We start from the raw sequence: 7,582 nt of genomic DNA on the forward strand, positions 1-7,582 counted from the left end.
ATGCCAGCAGACCAAACAAATAAATCAGGCTCATACAACCATCATTAGACGTCACATGATGTCTGAGCGGAGCCTTTTGGGTAGGTTAATTGTATTAGAGTTGCAGTGACCGCAATTGGATACTGCACGTCTCTCCTAAGCAGACTATAGTGAATTTTATCCTTTGGTTTGATCTCTAGTTCTGTCCCTGTCTGAACTCAAGTGTCACTGAGCCTCCAGTGAGAGTAAATATAGACAAAAGCTGCCTCAGTTGGTGAATAGACTGACCAGACAGCCACAAGGGGCACAGAGGCCATTGGCCACTTTGTTTCAGGGGTCTCCCTTGACTAATCAATGACAGAGATGAGTCAGTGGCCCCTTTATTAGTTTTCACTGCTCATTATGTTTGAATGCAGCTGCACCAGTCACACACTACGATGACCCCCCAGATGCTCCTGAATGTCTTTCCTGATTGAGTGAAATGATAATCGCTCATCTAATTCACGATTTGGCATCAGGGTTTCTCTCCAGCAAGCATATTTGTGCCTCGGATCAACTGCACACCCATGCTATTCATAACACCTTGCCAAGTCCTCGATGACAAACCACTTATCCTCCAAGCATAATGTGACCTGGAGAACTTCATACTCATGACAGCTGTATTGATTGTCCTGGGTCAGTGTTAAACAGACCTAATGTTGTTGGCAATGGTTGGAGAGACATCAGCTACGATAGAGCTGCAAAACAACCAATATAGCACATGATGTTTTGTGACATTGTAAGCAGGAAGACTGGAAATAGGAAAAAACCGACCAGAGCACTTAACATTGCTGAAAGATGTGATGCATTTGCAGTAAGAAAAACACATCATTTTTAACACGGAATCTGGAATTCCCATTTGTCTGAAATGCTCTGTTTTAGCTCCTGTCTCTTTAAGACCCCCCAGTATCCTCTGATTGGTCAGCCCACACAAGCCTGACCCAGCACTGCTAACAAAAACAGAGCAGCTGTGTTAAATCAATTCTTACATGCCAAACTTGCCTCTATCAATACATTCTGCAAATTAATGACATGGTGATGTAGTGTGATGTCACAAAGTCACAGAATTAAAGGTGGGACTACTGATGCGGCGTTTCAGAGCAGTTGTTTTCTGTGGGAGAGAGACGCTTCTGTTGGTGTGGACTTTGAAAATGATTACATTCTGTATGATATGGCGGCCTTTCTACGTTTTTTTTGGGGGGGGGGGGGGTACATATACATATTTATGTATGTATTTATTTATTTACTCATTATTTTTTATTATTGTACCCTACACTATTTACATAAGATATATAACTGTATTTGAAAAAAGCACTAAACAGAGGTTTGGCAGTCAAGCTGTGTCCCTTCATGAAACACATGTGTGACACAGTTCCACTGAAATCAAGTTCAACTTGAGATTGACCCAATCTTGTGATCATTAATAACCTGACACATGAGCTAAGTGGCCCTGGCTCATCCCAGAGGAAGCTGTTATCCCTGTTCCGTGCGGCCTTGCCCTGCTGTGGAGCCTCAAAACCCAACCATGCAACACCATAAAACACCATCAAAGGAAATCAAATTTTACAAGCGCCTCTCTTCCACTTATGTTGTCCAAACGACACAGATTACATAACACACATTAGCCATAGCCACCTGCAGCAGCATGTCTGTCGCAATACGCTGTGTTGTGTCACCAGTTACCACTTCAGATGTAAATTATTCCTTGTGCCGTTTCAACAACTTGATACGCTGCCTTTTTTGTTCTGAGTTGTAGTTTCGACAGCCCCCCCCACAAAAATAAATCATCTCTACAACAGAAATCAATGGTTGAAGAAAAAAGGAACCTGATAATGCTCCATGCCTTGCAGTTTTTGGAACATTTGAGGCCCTCTGACTCCAGAGAGATGTCCTCATGTCACAGGCAGGGAACAAATGGTCTGTTCCCCCCACAGTAGTTGACCTCTCCTCACTCTTCTGGGGCTGGAAACCCTCAGCTCAGTAATGGCTCTCAGCCTGCGAGATAATGTCATCTGACACGCACTGATTTGGGAGAGGTAATTGCACCCCACTCTGTTGTAATTTCTCATTCATGCATGTTTGAATGGTGACTTATGCCACTACTAATTGCCCAAGCCCACTGACTGCAACCCTGCCTCTTAATAATGTACCTAATGGGCACTTTCTCTATTTCACACTCTGGATATTGAATTAAAGTTTAAAGTTTAATACGCTGTGTTTATTATTTGTTCTCCCAGCGCAGTGAAGTCATTCTTGCCTCAGTTCTTTTGACGATAGCATAGCCTCAATATTCTTCAGGGCTTTCATTTAAACTGATGCCAGTGATGGTGACATCATTGTCTTCTCTGGCCCCCCGAATGCAGCAGGCGTTAAGTGTTATCTGTCCATTGTGTGATGCATTGTCCCGGTCTTCTGCTCTTGTTTAAACAGGTGGATAGAGCCTTGTAATGTTTGATGTAACCTTTGTTAGGTCAGAGAGATGGGGTGGGTCAGAGTTGATATACTGTATACATCAGACCACTATCTGTTCATTTCATGAGTCATTTCACAAGGACCTGAAGGTGGAATCATCCTTCGACATCATCCCATTTACGGCATTGTGTAAGGGTTATGTAAGAATCCCACATCCAAAGTGCCAGATGATTATTTGTAATATTCTAATCACAGTGGTTTGGCTGTAACAAATGGCTAATGACCAATAAATGTTATAGATTCACAAAAAAAAAAAAAATACAATCGTTTTTACTCCTCTAGTCAAACATGTTTTCCATCAATACGCTGCTGCCGGTCTGTAAGACAAAGTGAAGGGAGGAAGTCTTTAAAGTAGACCAGCAAAGGCCGGGCACTGTGGCTCAGCGGGGGGCTACACCACGGGAAATTAAGACCCAAATGTAATGTGGTGAAAGTGACTGCCCACCTGGGTCTTGTAAAGACTTTCCAGTGTGTAGTTAAAAGGCATGTGTGCTGGGGGGCTGCTACCCCACAGCACAACAGCTCTTGGCTCAGCTATTAAATGGCAAAATTCTTCTTTCCACTTCACTTCTATGTTGAGTATTTAATGTGTCTAAACCTGATGTGCCATCAAAACCATGGTCATTTGCTCGATGTGAATTTAAATGACACATATATAAAAAAAAAAAAATGTAAATAAAGACTTGTTAGTTTACATTAAACGTGAGGCACATGGAAGTATTTTGGACACATTTCACCTCCATTGTCGATGATGATCGTGAATGCATAGAGCTGCGAATGCAAACCCACTCAGCTCTATCCACCTAATTCCTAGACCATGGAAATGGCAAGGGAATTTAAAGCATGTAGTTAAGATTGTGTAAAAGGATTTAATACTTGCAGAACAGCTCCACAGGCCGGCCCTGTTTCACTTCAAGTAGTCCATTTTAATCTGAAGGTGGCAAAGCATTTAACTTCTTGAGGGAAATGTTGATATTTAAGAGAATTATTACAAAAAATATATATCACCCAGCATTAAGGTTCACCAGATTGCTGAGTCAAGACCATCTGGGCATCAGTAGTCTTATCACACACAGTGAGAGTTCCACCATGGTAATCATTTGAGCCAGTCCCACCTCCTTTTTTACATTACTTGGAACACACAAAATAGCTCCCCGAGGCAAAGGCTGATTCCACTGGATAGTTACACCTTTTTATTATGCCTACCTACAGCAGTTTTAACTGTGCCTCACACCAAGGGGACCTTTAAGCTGTGTACTTCCCAAACTATTTCAAGCAGTGACCCCTCCAAAGCCTATTACAACTCCGGTGAAAGCCGAGCCACCAGATGAGAATATTGCCATTGAGTAAGCATTTAAAGTAAGCGCTATGGCCCTCTGCACCCACTTGTTTGGACCAAGCCAAGCACGGTGGCCAAGAAAAGTTCCCCACTTTACACAAGGAAAGATGTGAATGCTGATGCATGCCAGATGAGAGAGACACTGGACGGAATTGCAAAGCAGCTGCAGCCATTTGTGACAAAGGAAACTGTTGCGTGTGCAACATGTGGGTGTTGTCGTGTGTTTTTTAGTCTAATATCAGAGGTGAGAAGCTTTGATGATGTGGTATATGATGTATCAGATTATGAAAGTGAGATTCCAATGTACAACAGATTGAAACCTGTAAGGTCAAGATTTAAAGATGCAATATGAAAGAAATGGCAACTATACTTCCAACAAAAAGGGAATAACACCACTAATTGCTGCTACCTGCAGCTCCTATTAGTTAAATAGTTCAGGTAGCCATGCAGCTAGTGGAGCCTGGAGTACCAGGGGAGTGTTGGCATTGTTTACATCACTAATACAGGAGCTTTTGAGTGATGGGGAGGAGCCTGTCAAGATGTTGAAGAGACAGCAGGGACATTCAAGGCGTGAAGCAGGAGAGGAGAAGGGTGAAGGTCGGATATCAGACAGCATCAAACTCTGGAGTCTAGCTATACTTTCAGACTGTTGGCTCTTGAGGTACAAATTGGTATTTTGAGACAGGTCAGGCCAAGGCTTGTTGATTAGCATGCTAACTTCAGTAGATATCTCTGCAACATGGTTAGCTTTTCTTTTTTTTTTACACTCTGTAGAAAAGTTGTATTTATTTTTTGAAATATTTTAGCAAAAGTTCATAAAGTTGCACTTTAAATAATACCAGTTGATTAAATGGACTAAATTCAGTAACTTTTAAAGGTTGGGACTGTTTAACTAATCAAAAACACAGGCACAAAGTCAGACAATTTAAAAGAAAAAACCTTTGAAAACTTCCCCCTTTCTACTGAGCTCTCACTGTGCCAGATCTGAACTGAGGAAATAGCATAATGATCCAGCCAAGGCCCAGAAAACAACTCTACCTTACAAGCACTTTTCTCCTTTGAATGAGTTCAGTCTGCTGCTGCACTCTGTGTTGTCTAGACACAAGCTTCTATGCGAAGTGCTACAGACATAGCGTGACATTCAGGTATTGTTTTCCATGTTCCCAGACATTACATCATTCCTCACATCAATTGTACGTTCGTTGCCCATGGATAGGGTACAAAGATGAAACTAAATGTAGAAGTGAAGGCCACACAGAGCGGCTTTGTCAGAATAAATGAAAGCTGCACTGGCTTCTCAGGTTTCCTTCTCAACTGCATCCAACTGAGGTAAGATACCTTGTTTTTTCCCCAACCCAAAATAACTCGAAAAAGTCAAGCCAAGTTTGGCAAGCTTTCACTTCAAACCAAGTGACTTTGTAGTGTGAATATACAGTTTATGTGTAGATTGCTGCTGATTCAATATATGGTTGTCCTTAAAGCCAACCTATTGGAACGGAGCACCAGTCAGCAATGGGCTTTCATTGCTAATGCGCTCTGACTCAAACAATATGTCACCTTTGGCACAAAGCAGCATTGTGTTCAACACTTCAACACCAAAGTATCTGCTAGTCAAGCTGTTGCACCTCTCTGTGTCTTGAAAACCAGAGGCACAAACCAGGAGGAGCACTGATGTCATAACTTCAAAGTGGATGAGAGGATGGATCAGAAATAATGCAGCCAACTGAACGAGGGCTGTAATTAAGATTCTGTTAACAATTCATGTTTTATCTCAGGGCCAGATTTAATGCCAGAAAGTGATCTCACATGCAAACAAATGAAGAGAACATTAGATTTGAGCATGCCCTGCCTTTTAACAGCACTCTACTTTCGAAACATGTTGCCATTTTTTCTTTTCAGCCATAGTTTTCCGAACCTTTTTTTCTTGTTTTTGGTTTAATATGGCATTAGTTAAAGGGCAGGGATGACAATTTCCTGCTTGCCTCTGTATCAAAGAAAAAACGTATCCCCTTTTCTCTGCCATCACCCAAATCTGGGTGAGAATGATATACAGGTAGCTGTCAGTGACACCTAGGGGTGAAAAGTCATGCACTGCATGTTCTTGACTGAATACTGAATATCCAGACAGCCAAACTCTGATTGCATCCAATGCAAAAAATGACTGGCAGCGAGTTTATTATGTGAATTAATTCATATCTCAATCTAATATAATACAAATCAATCACAATGTGTACAAATTATTCAGTTACTTATGCCAACAAAAGCCTAAATGCCCTGCACGTTAAGTTCAATCACCATACAGTGCAGGCGTTCCCTGTGTAGGAGGGCAGGCTGATGTTTGATTTGTGTTATCTTAGACGGTCAGAGTCCATGGCTGGGTGAATCTATTGTCTACCAGTGTCAAGTATTGCTCGAACATGTTATCACAGTCAGGTCACTGTGCGTGCAACTTTATGGCACACAATTATGTTTTTCATGATTGTGTCATATTGAACTGCATTATGGTGCTTAACGTTCTGTCCACCGCTATGAGAGGGACAACATATCAGAAACACTCTCTTTGAAATCAAGACCAGAAGATCTAAACTGGAGTTTAGAGCTTAACTATAGAGACAAAAGTATGTAACTTTTGTAAACTGCACGTTAAGCTTCGGATAAGCGGGGTGAAATTAAGAGCTTTAGGGTTGTATTACATAACCAGTGGCAGGGTTTTAACGGGGCTGTAAGTGACATTGAAAGTTGCTGAACGAGGTGTGCCCAAAGAGGTTGCTGATGCATACGCCTGATTTTTCTGTCAGATTGCATGTACTATTCCTTTAAAAATCAACAAAATGTTGAATTTACCTAAGTTGCCTATCTCACAATGTTAAAGAAAAAAAACCTGGTTCCGTCCTTTTAGAGCCGAAGTCACGCCTCTTCCCGTTTGTTCTATTGGACTTGATTTCAGAAACACCTGTATAGCAGTCAATGGAAAGAGACTAATATTTTTTTTATCCTGTCTGAATTGTGCCATGAAGTGCACATATGATGTCAATTTAAAAGATCATTTTTCATCTTGAAAAAGTAGCAATTTGTCTTAAAACTAATGAAATATAGGACTGTGAAAATATGTAATAATAAAAACTATACAGCCAACAGTCATTTTTGTGACGCCATCTTATTGAACGGTCACCAAAACCTGTAACTTAAACATTGTAGAGCTGCTCCTTTATATTAGCAGCTCACATAACTAACAAACCACCCTTTGATATAAATGCAGTTTTCAATATGGTCAGTTTTGTTGGGATTTTCATCTTTTTCAGTACCTTTACTTTGTTGAGTTGGTATTTTACTAAAGTGATGATAAACTGTGACTGCATTGACTTTGAAATTGACAGACATCATACGTGTAGTTCATGGCACCATTCAAGTGGGATGAAAACAATATTTGTCTCTCTCCATTCACTACCATACAAAGTCCTTCTGAAATCAGGTCCCAAGGGGTCCACTGGAAGGTGCGTGACTTCTGCTTTCTATAAACAGACACAAGTAAAAAACACAAACCTCCTTTGCAGAGATTATTAATTAAATTGCCTCAAAGAAGACACAGTGTGAACAAAGGCCTCTTCCCTAAGGATCTGATCTCTTCGAGAATTTACTCTTGCTGTGTGATTCAATTCACTGTGAATGGGTTCAGTTCAGTTCAGTGGTAGAAAACAAAAGCACTGTACCTTTAAGAAGAAGCGTCATAGCCTTTGTTGCCCGCCCCTTGTT

The sequence above is a fragment of the Sparus aurata genome, chromosome 7 (assembly GCF_900880675.1).
Source record: "Sparus aurata chromosome 7, fSpaAur1.1, whole genome shotgun sequence".
Lineage (NCBI taxonomy): Eukaryota > Metazoa > Chordata > Actinopteri > Spariformes > Sparidae > Sparus > Sparus aurata.